We start from the raw sequence: 23,575 nt of genomic DNA on the forward strand, positions 1-23,575 counted from the left end.
GGGGGGGGGGGGGTTATTTACATCTGATTGGAGGGAAAAGTTTTAGAGTTTGCTATTCACGGTAAAAGAATATATATATATATTAAGGACTAATTTACAAACTTTTATTAGAAACTCAGATTTCAAAATTCTAGAAAAATGTTGCTGAAGGGATCTTTGAAACTAGTAAGTCATGAATTTTGAACACTCAAAAAATGTTTTTGGAAAAACTTTGTAATGCATAAAGAAAAACATAATTTTAAAGAAGTTTTTTTTCCGGGAATTTTAAATTTTTAAAATTTAATATATGAAGGTGTTTTATGTCAAGTTTTTTACTTGAATGAAGATACGATTTTCTACTGAATTAAATACAAATAAGAAGTTTTTCTTGTGATTAATAAAATTTAAATTGCATACATAAAGAAAATCATAATTTTGAAGACAATTTTTTTACGGAGTTATTTCTTGTATTTCATCATAAATGTCATATTTCGCATGCGCCATATGTCTCATCTATCAAATGTCATATCTGTAAATTGTTTTATTTGTTAAATATCTCATCCATAAAATTGTCGCAAATATCATAAGAAAAAAAGATTTCATGATCAAAGACGTAGAAATGTTAAAAATATTGGCAAACAAATTAGCAGATTCAAACACAAAAAGATAAAACTTTTGCGAAAATTTTCATTCGTATTTCGCAAAGTTTTTCGCGAAAACCGTAGCTGCAACAACTAATTGCACAAAAAAACTTGTAAAATTCTCTACTTATTATTATAAGTTTTATTATATTATAATTAACAATTTCTCTTCTATATTTTTTTGCAAAATTTTCACATATTTCCCTCAAAAGTTTCGCGTTTTTTCGCGAAATTATCACAATTATTTTTTTCACGAAAATATCGTATTTTTTAAGCAAATCAGATTAAAGTGAAATTTAGCGAAAAAAGCCAAAAAAAAAAATTCAGCGAAAAGAATTTCTCTTTTAGGCGGAAACCCTGTTTACTATATTATATCTTAAATAACAAAACGGAGTTAAAAAGAGTTAACAATGTAACAAAAAGAAGATAAAAGAGAGAAAAGAGAGAAAAGGAAGGATAAAAAATGGTGTAAAGTAAGTAGGAAAATAAGAAATAAGAAGACTAGTTTAACGTCAAGGGATGAAAGAAAAAAAAAGGCAAAATAAAGAAAGCAGTGATACGTAAAGAAGATACAAGAAATGAAGATAAATGACAGGAAAATATATGACAGAAAGAGATATGACAGGAAAAGATATGACAGAAAGAGATATGACAGGAACAGATATGACAGAAAGAGATATGACAGGAAAAGATATGACAGGAAAAGATATGACAGAAAGAGATATGACAGGAAAAGATTTGACAGGAACAGATATAAAATAAATAGAGATAAAAGGAAAAGAGAAGAAAAGAAAAGAGATGAAAGGAAGAGAGATGAAAGGAAGAGAGGTGAAAGGAAGAGAGATGAAAGGAAGAGAGATGAAAGGAAGAGAGATGAAAGGAAGAGAGATGAAAGGAAGAGAGATGAAAGGAAGAAAGATGAAAGGAAGAGAGATGAAAGAAAGTTAGATGAAAGGAAGAGAGATGAAAGAGAGAGAGATGAAAGGAAGAGAGATGAAAGGAAGAGAGATGAAAGGAAAAAAGATGAAAGGAAGAGAGATGAAAGGAAGAGAGATGAAAGGAAGAGAGATGAAAGGAAGAGAGATGAAAGGAAAAAAGATGAAAGAAAGGAGATGAAAGGAAGAGAGATGAAAGGAAGAGAGATGAAAGGAAGAGAGATGAAAGGAAGTAAGATGAAATAAATAGAAATGAAAGGAAACTGAAATGAAAGGATGAAAGGTGAAAGGAATTGAAAGGTAGAAAGATGAAAGGAATAGGGTTAGAAAGGCGGGGGATAGGATTGGTTTAGAGTTGTTATGAAGAGAACTGAAACTGAGTAAATATTATGAGTAAAAGGATGTTTTCTTTGTCAATATAATCTCCAGGTTGAGTGCTAGAAAATTCAAAATAAAACAAGAATATTCAATTAAAAGGAACAACTGTAGGTGAAATATATACATTATTAGACTTAACAAGGATATGATCTACATATTTTCATTTTCTTTTTTGCGGAAAGTTTATATTAAAAAAATAAAAATCCATTAATACAAACCAAACCTTTTTAATTTTAATTTTCACATAAAAAAAAATTCAAAAATGCTAAACAAAAAATATTTCAAATTTTTTAGTTAATCATGGTTTTCTACCTAAAGTTAGCTGAGCAGTTTCAGATTATTCTATTTTAGTGAAGCTTTTCTACTTCTACAGATAAACAACAGTTGGCCACAGCTGAACAGGTTACGCAAAAACCAGTTTTTTGTACAATTGACTTGCAACGACAAAACCGGTTTTAGTACAGATTGAGCAGAATAGGAAACTGGTTTGAACACTGGTGTACAAATAGCTGAAGAACCAGTTTTCACTACAGTTGTACAGTTTAGAACAATTGTTCACACGTGAATACAAATACACGCCTGAGATCATCAAATCATTTTGTTTTTATCAATTCAGTATTTTATTTTTAAAATCTGCTTGATCAACAAGTACGATAAGATTCTCCTTGCCGCTAGAGATGGTTGGGTTAAACTTTTTGGTCGATTCCTTCGTTCATCGTCGATTAACTACCCATTTTTCTTTTTACTCATTCAGAAGACATTTTAATTCTTTCGTTTTCAGAATTATTTTTCATTGATTTTGTTCGTTTTCTAACTGAGTAATTGTTTAATTTAATCTTTTGTTCAGTCAAATTGTTTTCTCAGTAAAAATGTTTGTTCAATAAAATTGTTCGTACATTAAGAACATCCTATTTGTTTTCTAAAGCTTTTTAAAAAAATCATTCGTTAGTTTTTGTCTTCAAAATGTTGGTGCAAAATTGTTAGTTCAGTAAAAAACGATCCTTTTTAAAAGTTTGCTTGACAAGAAAGTTTTTTCAATTAAAAAAAAAAAAATTTCAAGTTCAATCTAAATGAACGATTTAAAATCATTCGTTTATGTTTTTATAAGTTCGTTTAAAATAAACAAAACAAGTTTTTCTGAACAACACAATTTTATATCTTTGCAACCCAATTTGTTGTAGACTAGATATTTCAAATTATGAGTTCTTTTAGATTAAATCATCTATGTTTGAAATATCAAAGGTTTATACAATTAGGTTGCAAAAATATAGGGATAAGACAATTTGAGATTGTGGTAAAGAATCAACTCCTTTGAGTTTACAATGTTTCCAAAAAATGTTGCTTGTTTTAAAATGTTCCCGATCCTTTTATAAAAATGTAACAAAAGGGTTCCCATAATCATTTTTGCCCAAGGTTGTAATGCAAGGAAATTTAATTGCAGTTGCGTATACTCTGCGTACATATTGAAACCAGTTCTCTTTTGGCGGAAGTTGTAAACAAGAATAGATGCATCAGTGTTCGATTAGTATCCGAGGAGCTTGAAAGCATTAAATTTTGATAATTTTGATAATTCACATAATAGTTTCCTATGACCAGAATATTTCGTTGATTTTTTATGTGAAAGATGGATCTTATTTCAGACTTCGACATCCGTCTTACATTTCCGCCCAGAGACATTACACTGAAGTACAAAAGATGGGTACACCCCTGAAATAACTTTCCTTGCATTATAACTTTGTTTTTGCCAATATTTACTAAACATAAACTAAAAACACTACAGGCTCCTATTTTTTCAGGGGAGCTTAAAATTGAGTTCCTTTTAATTCTTTCCGGGCTTTTAATAATCTAACTGGGGACCAGAAGTATTTTTATTTTATCTTAGGTCCGTGTAAACAGGCAGGAGAGGTTGCATGATGTTTATAATTTACTGTTAAAATGGAACACCTTACAAATTTACATTTTTAATAGTAATTTCTCTATTTTAAGTGATTTTCAGATTTCTGTTGCAAAAAGAAAGGATTAAATTGTCATAACTAAATACATTTTTAGCATGGAAAATAACTTTTTCTATTTTTACCGTTTTTATCGTGCATGTCCCTATTTAAATTTAAGCTCACTTGGAATCACAATGGCAGTCCCTAATTAAAAAGATCTGAATTAAATCCATTGTTTCAAAAGCTCATTAAAAAAGATTATGAAAATTTTAGTAAAAATCATTAATTAATTGAATTGAAAATTAATTGAATCAAAAACCAGTTTGAAGACTCATAAACGAAGCAAGAAAAGAAGTCATTATCTCGACGTTTCTTTAGCAAATTGAAAATTCAGCAGTATCTGAAGAAAATATGATTAAAGCAAAAATTTTGATGATCTTGCAGTTTTTGGTATAAAGTAAAGTTAACAATGTAGAATTTAGTGATTAGTATTACTCATCAGAATTGAAAGGTTGGAAAACTAAGAGGGGAGGGAGGGAGAAGGTATGGGAAGGAAAAGGAAGAGGGGAGGGAGGGAGAAGGTATGGGAAGGAAAAGGAAGAGGGGAGGGAGGNTTGAAAGGTTGGAAAAGGAAGAGGGGAGGGAGGGAGAAGGTATGGGAAGAAAAAGGAAGAGGGGAGGGAGGGAGAAGGTATGGGAAGGAAAAGGAAGAGGGGAGGAAGAGAGAAGGTATGGGAAGGAAAAGGGAGGGAGAAGGTCTGGGAAGAAAAAGGAAGAGGGTAGGGAGGGAGAAGGTATGGGAAGGAAAAAGGAGGGAGAAGATTGCAGGGGATGGAAGATAGTTGGAGGGAGAAGTTTAGAAGAAAGGTAAAGAATGGAGGAGCGAAGATAAGAGAAAGGGAGGTTGGAGGGAGACTACAGGGGATGGGGTAATGATTGAAGGGGTATTATGTGTGGGGGGGGGAGTAAAAGGTTGGCTGTAAATAACATAAATCTTTTTTAAATTCTGAAAACAAATCTTTTAGACTTTACAAAATATAAAAAGTAATTTTTAAACAATAAAATTTTTAAACAATAAAAATACTCTTTCGGGGTAAACTAGCCATGGTTAATGAAGCTGGTTTACTGGAAACTAATTAAAATTTGTTCAAGTAATAGTAAAAAGAGTATTGTTAGATTAGTCTCACTATTCCTGGAAACATCTCAATAAGCTTTGTTCGTCTCAAAATTTAAAAGAATGAAGATTTTAAAAATTTGTAAATTTGAATTTAAAATCTTAAAAGAGCACTAATTTTAAGAATTTGATGCAATTTAATTAAAATATTTAAAACTAATTTGTGTTCAGACGGTATCATATTTCTTAAGATATTGAGTTCAAGTAAAGAGAAGAAGAAGAAGAAGAATAAGAAGAAGAAGAAGAAGAAGAAGAAGAAGAAGAAGAAGAAGAAGAAGAAGAAGAAGAAGAAGAAAAAGAAGAAGAACAACAACAACAACAACAACAACAACAAGAAAAACAAGAAGAACAAGAAGAACAAGAACAAGAAGAAGAACAACAAGAAGAACAACAAAAAGAAGAAGAACAAAAAAAGAAAAAGAAGAAGAAGAAGAACAAGAACAAGAACAAGAACATGAATAACACAAAGAAGAACAAGTTAAGGACAAGAAGAAGAAGAACAAGAAGAACAAGAACAAGAAGAAAAATTTCAGTAATTTGACATTTTGACCTTTTACAAATATTAATAATTGATACATTAATGCACCTTAGAGGGGGTGGGGGGGGGAGTAAACCATCATCCGTCAGATTCAAATAAAATATTCAGTATTTTTCATAGATCCAGTACAAGTAAATGGAAGGTTATCTGTAGAATGCAAATAGAAAATGTAAAATGTTGTAGTTATGTAGATAAGTTCTTGAAGGAATTCAGAAAAAGTACAATTTTTTACAGAATTGGTTAAAAAAAAGCTTTTGTCTTAAAATCGTCGCTATGATGAACATCAGTTGATCTGAAAGGAGCTGGGTGCTTGCCACAAACTCCAATTCCCTTGTTTTTAATTGTTGTGTTTTAAAATTAGTTTTTATTTGTTATGTTAACGCCTGATAAGTGATTTAAGTGCATGGATATCGGATAAGCTAAAATATAAATCATTGAATCCTGCTAAAGCTTAAATTTTTTGTAGGTCTATAAAAAAAATTATTTATTTTCGGAAAAATCATAAATAAGTAGATAAATGATACATTTGTTTTCTTATCGCTAATTGCTGCAGATAAGTATTACATAGAGATTAAAGGGAGTGTTCGCGAAAAATGGAAGGGGGTATAGGCTTACGGCGAAAAATAAGCACTTTTGATCGCTACTGATCATACTTCTAACTTTTGGTAAAAACGACTCATGCTAAAGAACGTAGCGTCCTTAAAAATTCAAAAAGTTGCAACATTTAACTCGGATCGTAAAATAATCAATTTAATTCCAAACAAATCATTCAGATATTACAAAGTCATCGATTAGTGTTCGACGCATTCGTTTATAGTTAATATTTCACTATATTTTTGATTTAATTTTTTTTATTATAATTTTTCTCTGGCGCTGGATTTTCGAACATTCCTGGAAAATATGAAAATGTCGTCCTTATTATCAAAAATCCTCGAAACAGGAATAAATGTTTTCAAAAGTAACTGTCTAATCCAAAAAAAAATAAGAAATAACATGAAATATCAACTTTATACGATAGCGTCGAAAAATTATCAATGACTATTGTTTGAAATATCTGAATGATTTGTTTGGAATTAAAATGATTATTTTACGATCCGAGTGGAATGTTGAAACTTTCTGAATTTGTATGGACGCTACGTTCTTCAGCATTAGCCGTTTTTAACAATTTTCTCCTTTTAGACACAACAGATAGAAGTAAGATTTTTGCTGTAAGCTTAAACCCACTTTCATTTTTCGCGAACACTCCCTTTAAATAAAAAAAAGTTTTAAATTCTTGTTTAAAGATGAAAGTCGCTAACTTTACAAAATGACTAATATAATATAACTATTCAGTATCCGACAACTATGAAAGTTGTTTATAAACTTTTTATAATCGTAGTTTTTAGTCTTTTATACTTTTGTTTAGCCCATAATACATATGGATATGCGCTTGTTTATAGCTTAAGTTTAAAGGAGTAATTGGAAAAATACTGCTAGATTTTTGCTTGATACGCGCACAACATGGTTAGCAGTTAGTTCACAATTTGCTTAATTTAGTTGAAGCGTCTGGGTTACGCTGTATTTTAAAAAAAAGCTTAACATTTTATTCATAATATCTAACTAACGAACCAATTCGAAATTACAAAAATGTTGTTCTGAATTATTAACTTAATGTGAGAAATATCTCACAAAATGGGACTAATTGTTGACTATAGTAGACCTAAAAAGGCCAGAAAGGAATTTAGTTTTTACCACAAACCCTAAATGTCACTCTTGTCTTATACAGGGTGTCCCAATAAACATGGGAATTCAGTGACGAATTCGATATCGTCTTCATAAATATTTCTTCAATTTAGTATAGTGATACCTACTGAGAAAGCTATAATCTGTAAGAGTTTCGTCTGATATGTTCACATTTTGTTTGTTTATGTTTTGACTGCATACGGTTGTACTTAGTAAAACAAGAAAATTACAGTAAACAGAGTAAACTTGTCCGTCTACACTGTTCATCTTGCGGAGACATTATAGACACATCTTTACAGTCTTTTACCCTTTTCATAAAATAAACTCTAGCAAACATAATACTATTATGGCTTTTTATATTGGGTATTACAATGCTAATTCATAACAAAGACGATGTCCAATTCGTCACTGAATTCCCATGTTTTTGGGACACCCTGTATTTTGGCAACTCAATTTCATACACCTTTGATATTTCAACCTTTAAATTCTGTTATCTCAAACAATCATCAGGTTGCACAAGTTTCAGCGTTTAAAATTTGAGTTTGTGACAAAACTCAATTCCTTCTTGAAATATTCATTTTTGAATAAACGATTGTACATTCATTTGATGCTACATAAATGCAAATTTGTACATGTACATGCTGCAGCAAGTTTTGCATCTAAGAAATAAGCTTGTAAGGTCGTCTCTAAAGCATCATCCTGTAAGGGTATCCCTGTATTAAAGGGAGTGTTCGCGATAAAATGAAAGGGGGTGTAGGTTGACGTCAAATATGGAATTCGATATCGATCACTACTAATTTTGAATTGAAATAAAATATTTCCGATCTTAGTGGAAAAGTGAAACGTGAATTTGTATGGACGTTACTAGGCTTGTTTAGAAAAAAAACGATCGATTTTATAAAACGGACCACTCGTTTTAAATTTGCAAAAAACAAAAAACAATCGTTTTTGTTGGATTTTTAAAAACGACCGTTAACGGTCATTAACGAAGAGTTGTTATCAAAAACGATCGTTATTAAAAACGACCGCTTTTAAAAACGAAAAACGATCGTTTTTTTTAAACGATTAACAACCCTAGTAACGTCCATACAAATTCACGCAGTTGCATTTTTCCACTCAGATCGTAAATAATTCAATTCGAATTCTATTCGATGTCAATCTATACACCCAAAAAATCTTTCGCGGACACTCCTGTTAATCTGATCGTCATCTGAGATGAATTGATTTTTCTTATTTTTATGTTGGTTGATGTGTGTGAACAGTGCCCCACTGCACTAATTGGTAAAAGGTATTGACACTTGATAGATTTCCAATAAACACAGTATTAGAAGTAATTATATCATTATTATTATTATTATAAATGCACGTTTTCTTTTGAAAGAGACGTAATAACAAGTGACCCTTCATTTAAGAAAAGAGTGATAGTTCGATTCACAACGCTGAATTAAAACCGTGGACGGATCAAAATAAAAAGTATTCATATCTTTTCATTTTTGGCTTCTTTACAAAAGTAACTTACGAATGTATATGTTGTAGAAACAATGAAAGAAGTGTAAATGGAGGAATATTTAAAATTAAGTATACAGTCCATTTAAAGCACGTTAGCATTTAAAGCACGTTAGCATTTAAAGCACGTTAGCATTTAAATGCTAATGTGCAAAATCGTATTATTTCATTCAAATTATTAAATTTTGCTTCGCTGAACCAACTAAAAAATGCAAGTGGTAAATTCAAAACTATGGTTTGTGATCGAAAGAAAGTAAGTTAATGCCACAAACTCAAATTTTCTAATCCCTCAACCTTCGCAACCTGATGGTGTGAACCTTTGATATCTCAAACTTAGATAATTTAGTCTGACAGAAGTTTAAAATATCTAAGGTATACGACATTAAGTTGCAAAGATATATGGTTTAGAAAATCAAAGTTTGTGGCAAAAAATCAATACTTTTATTGTTATTGAAATACTTCCTGACAAAATAAACAATATTTACTTTTTTCAAATATTTAGGTTAAAATGAAAATTAGGGTTTGTTCAAAGTTTTAGGCTTGCTTGTATACTTTGTAGTACTGTTTGACGAAAAAGAAAATTCTCTTTTCATATATTAAAACTAACTTTTAAAATTTGATCTTATTGCTATCACACCTCTTTAAAATACGTCTATGCCATTTGGATGTGAAAATTCAAACTTAATTTATTTAGAAAAACGTCAGTTTAAACTTCTTAGTAATTCGTCCACCTTTCTTTAAAAGATTCTAAAACTAGTTATAAAAATTATTAATGACTTAATGTAGTATGTTTAACGCGAAACCAAGTATCCGAATAAATTCTTTCATTTAAACTCAAAAACAAAATATAAAAAGTAATTTATAAACAATAAAAATACTCAAACTAACCATTAATAACATAATGTTTAACGCGATACCTAGTTTCCGAATAGATTATTTCATTTAAACTTATCGAAATAGCAATGGTCGTTCTATATACAATATATATATTATAAATATTACAAATAATCTCAGTTTAAAATTTAAAGAAAAACATGAAAAAATGGATTAAAATGGGTTTGAAAAATAAGACTCTCAAAATGATAACAAGCCATCTAAATTATCGTAAATGTTTTCTCGTATTTTTCTTAACTGAGTTTATCTAAAGAAATAGAGACGCAATTTATCATATTTCGTAATGAACTTATTAAGATTTTGTGCCTGTTTGCCACTTGACCAATTGTTTTCTCTGCAAATATCGGGATGGGGGAGGCGGTTACGGAGCAACAGTTAGAAGCATCCACCTGCTCATGCTTCGGAGTTCAGAATTCATTCTTAGATATTTCATATTCATAACTCTTATTCAGCAAACTTAAAGGAAATGTTAGCGTATCTTCAAGTCACCTTCCATTATTAAAGGGGCATGTCCGATTTACAACGATACCATTAAAACCTTTGTTTAATCAAGGATTTCGTAGATAAACATTATTTTTAAAAGTTAATATTTGCAAATTATCTTTTTTACATAACCGAGTTTATTTTCTTTTTCAACTGACAGTGACAGCTCATTCTTTTAAAAACAATTTTTGTTTGTTTGTTTTCTTGTAATTTTTAACATTTTTAGATATTGAATTTGATGAAAATTATATCTATATAATAAAGCTTTTCGCTCATATACAAATATATATTTATTTATATATTTATATATTTTAGATATAGCTGGCCAAACGGGTGAACTAAATGGGCTAAAACTTTTTAACTTATTGGCTAAAAAATTAGACTTTTTTATTCCTCGGGCAACGCCGGGTACTTCCGCTTGTTTTACATAAAGATTCTGTAAAATGGAGTAGACTTACACCGTTCTTTAAGGACCCCTCAATGTTTCATGAAACTAAATAATCAAAAAATATGGTCCGCGTAAGGAACTGAATACCAACCACTGTCTAATTAAAATCTATGTTTAACCTGATAATGTAAACCTTTGATATTTCTAGCAAAACTCATAATTTGAAATATCAAAGGTCGGAGACATCATGGTTGCAAAGATATAGGAATTATAAATTTAGAGTTTGTGGGGAGTGTTCAGTTACTGTTGCGAAAACCATTTAAAAAAAATTATATGAATCAAATGCTTTTTTAAAGTCGAAAGTTGACTTTCATCCATGTCTGACAAGATTTACACAGTTTTAATTATTTATTGTGGCAACCCTAAAACCAGAAATGGAGTTAAACATCACGCCTGTCAGCACCTTCCTAGCTAAATTATACAAGGGCATGGTTAGGTCAAGGTCTGGTAAGCTATCATAGTTTATTGATGAATGACGCACGGGGCTAGGTCAATGCACATGGGAAACAGTGCCCCCTACTGCTCAGGTTGTCATCCCCACTTCCTAGCCCTCCTTTCTAAAACGGGTGTGGATTTATGTCCTTCTGCTTTAACTCTTCTACATGCATATTTACTTTCCAACGGTTATGAACTCTATCATAATATAAACTCATTAATTTTTTACTCATTTTTGAATTTAAACATTCTTGTGCAAGTCGTATTCAGTTTGTTAAAAGTATGATGTTGGGGGGGGGGGGGNCCCCCCCCTCGTGTGGTGTAAAATATTTTAATCTTTTTAATGCTTGGAACTCTAATTGCGAAATGTAAAGGGCTAAAAATATTAAGTTTTTATCAGATATTAAAATAAAGTTTTCTTTCTTAATAATTGTGTGTGATACAGTTTAAATTTACTTCATTTGCAATAAACAATAACAAGTTCTCGTTCTATTCGTTTAAAAATGATTGTTATTTTTTATTGTCAAAGGAGTTGAGCATTTGCCAAAATCTTAAACTTTCTAATCCATATATCTTTGCAACCTGACGGTGTAAACTTTTGATATTTCTAACTTGGATAATTTTCTCTCTGCGAATTTATTGTTTGAAATATCTCTTAGATCTACAACATTGGGTTGGAAAGAAGAGAAGTAGAAAATTATAGTTTGTTACAAGGAATCAATTCCTTTGGAGTTTGAGAGAGAAAACATTCTTTGAGAAAAAAGTATAAAAAAAATAGCAAAACTGCAAATTTAACATTTCCACTCTCAAGCTTCTTGAGAACATAAATTAATAAAATTCCATCTTCAGTTCGATAAAGAGCTAAAACTTGTCCATTTATCTGTATATTTATCTATATGTTCAAAGAATTGTAACTACTGAGGATCGTCATGATAGACGTGAAACATTATGTTTAGTATAATTCTTTTTTTAATAAAAATGTGAAGTTAAAAAATATTTGATTTGATAATNGATTGGTAGGGATCATTGTTATAATTCTAGATTGGTAGGGATCATTGTTATAATTCTAGATTGGTAGGGATCATTGTTATAATTCTAGATTGGTAGGGATCATTGTTATAATTCTAGATTGGTAGGGATCATTGTTATAATTCTAGATTGGTAGGGATCATTGTTATAATTCTAGATTGGTAGGGATCATTGTTATAATTCTAGATTGGTAGGGATCATTGTTATAATTCTAGATTGGTAGGGATCATTGTTATAATTCTAGATTGGTAGGGATCATTGTTATAATTCTAGATTGGTAGGGATCATTGTTATAATTCTAGATTGGTAGGGATCATTGTTATAATTCTAGATTGGTAGGGATCATTGTTATAATTCTAGATTGGTAGGGATCATTGTTATAATTCTAGATTGGTAGGGATCATTGTTATAATTCTAGATTGGTAGGGATCATTGTTATAATTCTAGATTGGTAGGGATCATTGTTATAATTCTAGATTGGTAGGGATCATTGTTATAATTCTAGATTGGTAGGGATCATTGTTATAATTCTAGATTGGTAGGGATCATTGTTATAATTCTAGATTGGTAGGGATCATTGTTATAATTCTAGATTGGTAGGGATCATTGTTATAATTCTAGATTGGTAGGGATCATTGTTATAATTCTAGATTGGTAGGGATCATTGTTATAATTCTAGATTGGTAGGGATCATTGTTATAATTCTAGATTGGTAGGGATCACTATTATAATTATAGATTGGTAGGGATCATTGTTATAATTCTAGATAGGTAGGGATCACTATTATAATTCTAGATTGGTAGGGATCATTGTTATAATTCTAGATTGGTAGGGATCATTGTTATAATTCTAGATTGGTAGGGATCACTATTATAATTCTAGATTGGTAGGGATCATTATTATAATTCTAGATTGGTAGGGATCACTTTTATAATTCTAGATTGGTAGGGATCACTATTATAATTCTAGATTGGTAAATTTTACATTAAGGATCAATCGTGTTTAATGCTTAAAAGCAACAAGTTTTGTTTCTTGAAATTGTATAAAATTTATAAAGATTGATTTTTAGATTTGTTAATCTTGTTTTGTATATTCTATTTGTATACTTCAAAAATCCAAACAAATCTAAAAACAAATCTTATATTCACTATTTTACATCTGATAGAAATGAGTTTACTTGTAAACTGGTTTAGACTTCAGCCAATTACCATTGGATGTAGGTCTGTAAATTATATATGAGATGTGAAGCATTTTTCTTCTCTTACATTACCTAAGCTACAATGTGGAAGATATTGTACAGAGATATAAGAGTACTAAGATCTCTTAAAAGCTAAAATATACGATATTTTCCACAGCAGGTTCCATTGTGTACAACTAGTGTACACGACCAATAAGCAGACGTCTGTATTCAGGGATATTTAAGGATCTTTTGGATATGAAATACAAAACCTTTAATAATAGACTAAATTCAGAAATTTTACTTTTTATGTTAAAAAGTAAATTATTCCTTTAAAAATTGTACTGCCCCTGAATGGGTATTATATGCAACAAGTGGCCTTTAGATGGCAGTAAAAAAACCTTTCATGGACATTTAACATGTCCTTCTTGGACAACTGTAGGCCTGCTTAGCCTATCCAGTGAGAACTTATGAGCAGTCTGTGTATATCTAGTCTGTGATAATATCATGTTTCTATCTAATGAGCAGTCTGTGTATATCTAGTCTGTGATATTATAATTTTTCTATCTTGCGTCGAATTCTGTAAATTACAATGTTTACATTGTTTCAGTACCTGCATTGAATTCGCAAGTTACTTCAGAGTTAGAAATTATCAATTTTAAAAAAGGTCAAAGGTCAAAGGTTAAAGGTTTAAAGGGTAACATGCTAAATCGGACATACACATCTTTAGATGGAGTATCACTTGAAAATATGAAACAGTCACTTCAAAGCTACCTTTGTTTAATTTTACAGATGTTGGTAAAACTGAATTTTTGAAACCTCAGATAGCCGGTAAAGACAAATTATTTCAAATCTTATTTACGCATATTGTGCTTATCTTTCTCTTTAAATAGTTTTTCAAGCATCAAATTTCTTTCAGTAATATTTATATTGATATATATATATATATATACTATATACTGTATATATACTTGTATACACTTTGCTTGTTTGTTGTCTGTTTGTTTGTATCCAATAAATGCCGAAACGACTAAACCAATTTGGCCCAAATTTTAAGTGGGACCTCACATGACCTCATTAAAGGTGCATGGATGGTCAAGATTTAAAAAAAATCTCCTCCAAAGCATTTATATATTTATCTGGGGATTTTTTTGTTATCTATATAATAAAGCTCTTTGGACATGTACTTATTTTAGCTATAGCTGGTCAAACGGCTGGACCAAATTGGCTGAAATTATTTGAGGAAACAAAGACTTCAAAAATAGATTTTCAAATTTGTCTCCCAAAATGTTTTTTTACGGGCAACGCCAGACCCTTCAGCAAGTTGTTTTATAGTGTTCGAAGAGAACACAGATAGTACAACAATTAAAAGTTGAAATAAATATTTGCACGAAGCCCCCTGAAAGCCTAGTTAATATAGCTGTAGGGTTCTCATTGTAATGCTCAATCTGGAAGCATGAAATTATTTGTTGTGCGAAGAGAGTGGCGGAGTATTAGCGCTGAACGGAAGAGTATACGAGAGAGAAGGATGGAAGGTGTATCCTAGATGTATCCTAGATACGAGAATCCTGTTTAAACCATAAACATAAACAAGCACAGCTCTATCCACGCTATTCAACCAAGGTTTACCTTTTAACGAAGAGCTAATTACACGATTACTTTAGAGAAGCTGTAAGCGTAATTTCGACCCTCCATGCAAAAATGACAATGCCCAAATTGCAACAGTATCCTTAAAACCTTCATCTGATTAAAAATGATGAAAGATACCGTCCTATTGCTGACTCGAAAATTTTACTTTTTTCTGTGAGTTTCTCCACTGCTTTTTATAAACAAGAATTGCGCAAGTCACTTTTACAGAGAAACCGCAAATGAAAAAAAACAATAAAAAACATGTATATCTAATTCATAGCAGACAAAGTTTTCAAGGGTGCCGTTGTGAATCGGGTATTGTCATCTTTGTATTGAGGGTCACTTGAAATTACGTGAACATCCCCTTTAACAAAGAGCTTGATAAACTAAAAAAACATTGATCCCTTTAAAGGATCGAGAGCAAAATTGATTTGTTCCCATAACATAACAATGTTCTCTCTATTTGTATAAACAGTTGTTTTCTTTAGAGAATAAGAAACAAAAGCATAAAATTGTCTGGACTATCCAGGCAATTGCGTAGAAATCAGTCACGCACTCCTGCATGCCGGATCCATTAGCGACTGATCCAATCAGGATTCAGTCATGTGTTTGTTATTCTGAACCAATAGAAATAGTAATACGGTAACATCTATCTTTCTATCTATCTCATAATCAAACCAAAGTAAATGGAAATATTTACTTCTACTAAAACTATGATGCACGTTAAAATAAAGTTTATTGAGCGGAAGATTAAAATTAAAAGCTATTAAAGTTTTAACAGTGTTTTGGCTGCAAAAGAAGTTCCTTTTTTATAGAGGTTTGGAGGGTTGCCCGTTCTGACTCTTATAATTCTGGTTTTGTAGGCATTACTGTTATATTTCTGAAATGTTGGAATTTTTGCTTCAATTCTAGTCTAGTAGGGTTCACAGTTATAATCACAGTTTTGTAGGGATCGGTATTCTAGTTCACTAGGGATCATTGTTATAATTAGAGTTTAGTAGGAATTATTGTTATAATTAGAGTTTAGTAGGAATCATTGTTATAATTCGAGATTGGTAGGGATCATTGTTATAATTCTAGATTGGTAGGGATCATTGTTATAATTCTAGATTGGTAGGGATCATTGTTATAATTCTAGATTGGTAGGGATCATTGTTATAATTCTAGATAGGTAGGGATCACTATTATAATTCTAGATTGGTAGGGATCATTGTTATAATTCTAGATTGATAGGGGTCATTGTTATAATTCTAGATTGGTAGGGATCATTGTTATAATTCTAGATTGGTAGGGATCATTGTTATAATTCTAGATTGGTAGGGATCATTGTTATAATTCTAGATTGGTAGGGATCATTGTTATAATTCTAGATTGGTAGGGATCATTGTTATAATTCTAGATTGGTAGGGATCATTGTTATAATTCTAGATTGGTAGGGATCATTGTTATAATTCTAGATTGGTAGGGATCATTGTTATAATTCTAGATTGGTAGGGATCATTGTTATAATTCTAGATTGGTAGGGATCATTGTTATAATTCTAGATTGGTAGGGATCATTGTTATAATTCTAGATTGGTAGGGATCATTGTTATAATTCTAGATTGGTAGNATAAATTTGAAAATATTTTTCCCAAACCTAATTCAAAAATAAAATCTCGCGTCTACCATGGCAGAGGCGTGTCCAGGGGTGGAGGCTATTGGGCTCAGCCCTCACCCCCTTGAAAAGTGAAGGCTTTGATTTTCAGTGGGGTTTTAGCCCCCAACAGGGGCTGATACCCCCCACGTAGATTTAAAGGTTCTGTCAATATATCAGATAGCTGTGATTTTTTATCACAATTTGACCAATTACACATAATAATTTTTGCATTTTTTCTTAAATACTTTTTTGTTGTCATAATTATTTTTAATGAAAAAGTATAAAATAACAAATCTGTAAGTTTAAAGATTGTTGATTTATAGACCAAAACACGTTTGATTTCAAATAAATGAAACTGAATGCTTCTCACTCTGGTTAATCCGGGGTGAGCTGGGTGCCCCCTTCCCCCCCTTCCCCCTATAGCTACTGGACTGAACAATGACAAAGAAACACCCCCCCCCCCGCCCCCCCTAGTATATTTTTGTTCTTTAAAGTTTTATGGATCTTATTGAAGCAAGTTCTAAGCTTTGCATTAGATTTCTTTCTTATTTACGTAAAAATGACCTTAACACAGTTCTTGGCAGACATTTATTTTCTATTGAAAATGATTGTTCTGTAAATCCTTCGGATCTTAGCAAAATGTTAAGAAACAACTGAAATATTTTGATGTCCCATAAGAACATGCATGGAAAGTTCCGGTTTTACAAGAACTTTTAAATACAAGAATGAATAATTTATATGTTGCAGGATTCGATGATTACGTTATAGCTGAAATACTAAATATGTTATGTAATGAGTAATGATCAATGTTGTCTATTTGTGCATAATTTTGCATATTTTTTCTCTTTTCTTTTGGAAACCTGTATTTTCAAAAAAAATTTATTTAAACAAATTTTAACTACACCATTTATATATGTATTTATATATTTGTGTGTGAATAAATCTTTATAATATAATAATTATGAATGTTTTATGATATTGTGTAATTTTAAATTTCGCGCGGTTTATTTTTTTTAATTATCAGAGAAGATTTTTGTAATATTGTAATTTTTTATTTTTTGAAGTGATAGAAGTAATTTGGCCCTCATTAAAAAACATATGAGCTGAGATTGTGTCCATTAATTTGGCATTGATTGACTAAGAGCTTATGTCCGTTTTGACATTAATAGCTGACAAGTTGTACCTGGATTCATACAGTTCTGGACTAAGTTTTATGAGTAAGGTATTTACCACACTATATCTGTATCTTGTAAAACAGATACCTCAGATACCTAAACTATGAACTCTAGTATCTCTAGTTTGGAATAAGAAACATATACTCTGAACTTTAGTATCTCTAGGTTGGAAAAGGAAACATAAACTCTGATGTCTAGTATATCTAGGTTGAAATAGGAAACCTATACTCTGATCTCTAGTATCTCCAGGTTGGAATAGGAAACCTATACTCTGATCTCTAGTATCTCTAGGTTGGAATAGAAAACCTATACTCTGCTCTCTAGTATCTCTAGGTTGGAATAGGAAACCCATACTCTGAACTCTAGTATCTCTAGGTTGGAATAGAAAACCTATACTCTGATCTCTAGTATCTCTAGGTTGGATAGAAAACCTAAACTCTAAACTATAGTATCTCTAGGTTGGAATAGGAAACCTAAACTCTGAACTCTAGTATCTCTAGGTTGGAAAAGGAAACCTAAACTCTGAACTCTAGTATCTCTAGGTTGGAATAGGAAACCTAAACTCTGAACTCTAGTATCTCTAGGTTGGAATAGGAAACCTAAACTCTGAACTCTAGTATCTCTAGGTTGGAAAAGGAAACCTAAACTCTGAACTCTAATATCTTTAGGTTGGAATAGGAAACCTAAATTCTGAACTCTAGAGTCTCTAGGTTGGAAAAGGAAACCTAAACTCTGAACTATGGTATCTCTAGGTTGGAATAGGAAGTCTAAACTCTGAACTCTAGTGTCTCTAGGTTGGAAAAGGAAACCTAAATTCTGAACTCTAGTATCTCCAGGTTGGAATAGGAAACCTAAACTATGAACTCCAGTATCTCTAGGTTGGAATAGGAAACCTAAACTCTAAACTCTAGTATCTCTAGGTTGGAAAAGGAAACCTAAACTCTGAACTCTAGTATCTATAGGTTGGAATTGGAAACATATGCTCTGATGTCTAGTATCTCTAGGTTGGAATAGGAAACCTAAACTCTGAACTCTAGTATCTCTAGGTTGGACTAGGAAACCTAAACTCTGAACTCTAGTATCTCTAGGTTGGAAAAGGAAACCTAAACTCTGAACTCTAGTATGTCTAGGTTGGAAAAGGATACCTAAACTCTGAACTCTAGTATCTCTAATATCTCCATGTCTCCGGAGGTAAAGGTCTGGAGTCCCTGGGGGCTTCTAGAGTAAATGATATTTATCCGACCATTAACTAAACAATGAGACTGTTCATTGATTTAAGGATATAATTGACAGCCCGTCAACATTGATATCTAACAGTTAAAACAATCTGTATTATATTTATCTGAGTTGAAAACTTTAAAATGATGGATATCAAGATTAATGCTTAAACTCCTGGTTTTACTAAACCCGAGATTAGTTTAATATGCATTCGATATCCAAGAAAGAAGTTTAAAATTCAACCAATCAGCGTATCATGTTAAGATGTACTCTTTAACTTTTGAAAAACCGGGTTTTTTTTTCTGGTGTTAATTGTGCCATATCAATTGAACTAGACATCGATTAAAAAAATGTAAGTTTTGGATTAATGTTTGTTAAAAGACTCGTTAAAATTTTTGATAGTCCTAAAATGTGATAAAATATATTTTTTAATAAGTTTATATTAACCTGATTAAATTTATAATTGCTCAAATGCCCTAAAAGCCGGCTTTTGTACACCTGACTTTAATTCAATAGAATATTACTTCAATCGATATAGCATTGTATCTGTAAATGTTATCAAACGTAATTTGATACAGTAGGAATATTCAAAAAAGAGAATTAAGAATAAAATAAAAAGTTTGTACATTGGATACTCAGATTAAGCGATCAGGATTAAGGATGTCTCATTCTAAAGTTTTCAGCTCTGATTTTTATCTCTTCAAAATGAAAATCATTATTAAGGTTAAAAGTTCCTTCCCATTGGTTTTTTAGGATGAACATTTATATGATCAAAATGAAAAGCACATAAAAGTCGCTGAACATTTTTAAAATTATATTTTACGTCAAATTTAATTAAAATATACGTGATATTTTAATCCTAAATGTTGTCAATCTTAACTCCTCTTGGTGGGGTGTTATGGAGAAGAACAAACATGGTTTGATATTGATATATGTAACCAAATAAATTTGTCTATACTCATCAAAAAGAACAGAATATATATAAGAGTGGATTTTAGTCAATCCCTCGGTATGAATTTTGTCAGTCGCTTTCAGGGAGTTCAAAGTGTACAAATCATGTAAATGTTCACAAATTATATATAGTAGAGTACATTTATACAGTATGTTCTCTAGACTATCCATTTAAATTTCGAATTTGTAAAGCTGTTAAATAAACATAAAATGAATTAGGTGAATAAAAAACATCATTTGATTGATAGTTATAACGGAAAATCATCGTTTGTAAAGTGAAAGGAATAGAGTCTATGTGAAATGATCATTGGTCAATTATTAAACCAGCCTATTTCATAATTTGGTTTACCCAGCAAGAAAACCTACTCCGCTCTCCTCTTCTCCTCCTCAAGAGGAGGACTCCTTTTATCCTCCGAAAATGGAGAATCCTCCTCATTTCCTCCTCTTGTGGAGAATCCTCCTCATTCCCTCCGTTTGTGGTGAATTCTCCAAAAGAGGAGCTCCGTCGGAATTCCTTTTCAGGGAGAGATAATCACGTGACATGGTTGTGGGGCAGGTCGAGCAGGGTTTCNTCTTTTGATCTCAGGAGGTTCTTAGGCCCCATTAGGTGCTAGCTGTGCTAGCTCCAAAAGAGGAGGAGCAACGGAGCTCCAAGAGCGGAGTAGTAACGGAGCTCTAAGAGAGGAGTAGTAACGGAGCTCTAATAGCGGAGTAGAAACGGTGCTCCGTAAATCACTCCGTTCGGTGCACCGTTCGGTGCACCTCAATCGCATCAGTATAGGATACCGCCGAACCTCCGTTCTTTGAGAATCGGAGTTCCGTTTTCGAACTCCGCGACATGATTAACGGTGCACCTTTTCTCCTCCGTTCTTTGTATTTTTTCTTGGTGGGTAGTTTTAATATTAATTTTAGATTTTCAATAAAATGATGTTCCAGGGTCCAAAATGTTATATAGCACAAATATTTGAAGTATACAGCTGCAGTATGGAAACAGTACAACAAAATGGCCGTTTTACACTTTTTTCTAGTAAATTCCACTGTAATGTATATTCTATTTTCTTTGATTCTCATACTTGTTCAAAAAATCCAAATAGGGGAGCTATGAGGTCACAAAGTGCAGTAATTTTGTATAAATTTAACCTCCTTCTGTTGTTAACAGTGATATTTAGAAGATCTCTAAAAGGAAATTTTAATCCTTTTTCCAGAAAGTACAGATGATTAATGGTCATTTTGTACACTATTAAAGGGACTGTAAGCGTAAGTTCAAGTGACCTATGTCTGATCAAGCATGAATTATATATCAATGTTTTATTTCTTTAATTTTATTATTTTTATTTGCGGTTTCTCTGCGAAAGGGGGTTCTGCATTTTTTGTCGTTAAGAAGAAATGTAGAAACTCAGATAAATAAATAATTTCAGAGTTAGTAAAACCACGGTAACTCCCACATCAGATTAAGGTTTCAAGGGTAGCGTTGTAAAATCGGGCATGGTCATTTTTAAGTATGGAGGGTCACTTGAAGTTATGCTTACAGTCTCTTTAAACTGACAACTTGGACATTTGAACCCTTCAACAAATATTCTTAATCCTTAAAATGTTGAAAATGGATTTCTTAAAATAAATCTAAATCTGAAAATGTTAAGATTACCAGTAACTCTACAATATGGACGGTGAATGAAACAAAATTAATATTTTTGTATAAAATAAAGAAGAAAAGTGAAACAAATAATAATTTTTTTTATCTCGTCTAATTCAGGCCAAGCTCTAAAGCTAGTTTATGCAGTGCAGACATATTTTTAAATATTCATTTACTTCTGTTGTATTCGGGTTGCAACGAAACATATATTAATGCGACCAAACCACAACAAACCAAGGACATTCAAGAGCGATATGAAAGATTCAAAGGCATAATTGCATCCTTTGATATTTGTAATAGCAGACATTTTTGGACTGAAATTATAAAAAGTTATATTCTTAAATGATTTTTTATTTATTCATGGAGTTATAAAGAGTTTTGATTTTTCAGTTTTGAAGTTTTCAAGTGTTGAAGTGCTGAATCGTTATAGTGTTGAAGTGTTGAAGTGCTGAAGCGTTGAAGTGATGAAGTGTTGAAGTGTTGAAGTGATGAAGTGTTGAAGTGTTGAAGTAATGAAGTGTTGAAGTGTTGAAGTGATGAAGTTTTGAAGCGTTGAAGTGTTGAAGTGATGAAGTGTTGAAATGAAGTGTTGAAGTGTAGAAGTGTTGAAGTGATGAAGTGTTGAAGTGATGAAGTGTTGAAGTGATGAAGTGTTGAAGTGATGAAGTGTTGAAGTGTTGAAGTGTTGAAGTGTTGAAGTGATGAAGTGTTGAAGTGTTGAAGTGTTGAAGTGTGGGAGTTGTCAATAAAATAAGATTAATAATTTTTTATGTCTGGTTCAGTAGCTAAAATTTCCGGAAATTAATGAAAATTGCACTCTATATTAAGTACTCAAAAAATTTGATTCATTCTTACAAGGCAATTTAGGTTGCGGCCCTAACTGTTAAAATCAAGCGAAACATTTTCTGGAATTAGACGAGATGATATTTTATCAACAAGTGTGGTTCCTTAAAATACAAAAAAATAAATAAAACATATTGTACACTGGATGGTTAATTTAATACTTTGAACCAAACTATATTTCCTGACTAGAAGTCTTTTCTGCTCTATTACCAATCTCATGTTGGTCCCCAGAGCCAGCTCCTTCTTTAGCTTTACCTCCTCCTCCTTTATGGTCATCTTGCCTGCTCCTTGTAGCCATCAATGATTACTGTACGGAGCCGGTCACTTTCTCAACCTGTCCCTGATCCCGCTGCAACTCCAACTTGTCTGAGTGAACACTACATTATCGTCCTCCTGATCTGGAGCACCCTCATGATCCTCCCTACAATCTCATTTGTCAGGTTCACCTCCTTCATTGGGGACTCATTCATGATCCTCTCCACAATCCCCTTTCTCCTGCTCACAACCTTCTTCATCTCCAGACTCCACAGACAGTGCAGGAAGATCCTCACCAGATTCAAAACGTTCATCAGACAAAGCAAGAAGATCATTACCAGATTTATCACGTTCATCATTTGAAGCAGTTAAATAAGAATTCTCTATAAGAGCAGCACTGATCTAAATAGGAGCATTAATAATCTCAGTGATATCGTCAGAGATCAATGCTATCACTATCCATGGAGAAAGAAGAATATCACCAGATTCATCACATTCATCAGACAGTGCAGGAAGATCATCATCAAATTTATTACGTTCATCATCAGAAGCAGGAAAAGTCATAATCTCTATAGGAGCAGCACTGATCTCAATAGGAGCATTAAAAATATCAGTGATATTGCCAGAGATCACTGCTGTCACTATCCATGCAGAAAGAAGAATATCACCAGATTCATCACGTTCATCACACAGTGCAGGAAGATCATCATCAGATTCATTACATTCATCATCAAAAGCAGGAAAAGTCATAATCTCTATAGGAGCAGCACTGATCTCAATAGGAGCATTAAAAATATCAGTGATATTGCCAGAGATCACTGCTGTCACTATCCATGCAGAAAGAAGAATATCACCAGATTCATCACGTTCATCACACAGTGCAGGAAGATCATCATCAGATTCATTACATTCATCATCAAAAGCAGGAAAAGTCATAATCTCTATAGGAGCAGCACTGAT

General features: G+C 31.9%; 1 protein-coding gene across 1 annotated transcript in view; it reads right to left on the reverse strand.

The window, feature by feature from the left end:
* Positions 1 to 18,619, reverse strand: part of LOC111716923 (CUGBP Elav-like family member 4) — a 59,296-nt gene extending 40,677 nt beyond the window's left edge. The window contains exons 1-2 of the mRNA XM_023492434.1: positions 18,609 to 18,619; positions 2,246 to 2,512 (exon numbers count right to left, since the gene is read on the reverse strand). The gene's annotated coding sequence lies outside the window, so the exon portion shown is untranslated. The remainder of the gene's footprint in view (positions 1 to 2,245; positions 2,513 to 18,608) is intronic.
* Positions 18,620 to 23,575: the final 4,956 nt, after the last annotated feature.

The sequence above is a fragment of the Eurytemora carolleeae genome, unplaced genomic scaffold (genome assembly GCF_000591075.1).
Source record: "Eurytemora carolleeae unplaced genomic scaffold, Eaff_2.0 scaffold1209, whole genome shotgun sequence".
NCBI lineage: Eukaryota > Metazoa > Arthropoda > Copepoda > Calanoida > Temoridae > Eurytemora > Eurytemora carolleeae.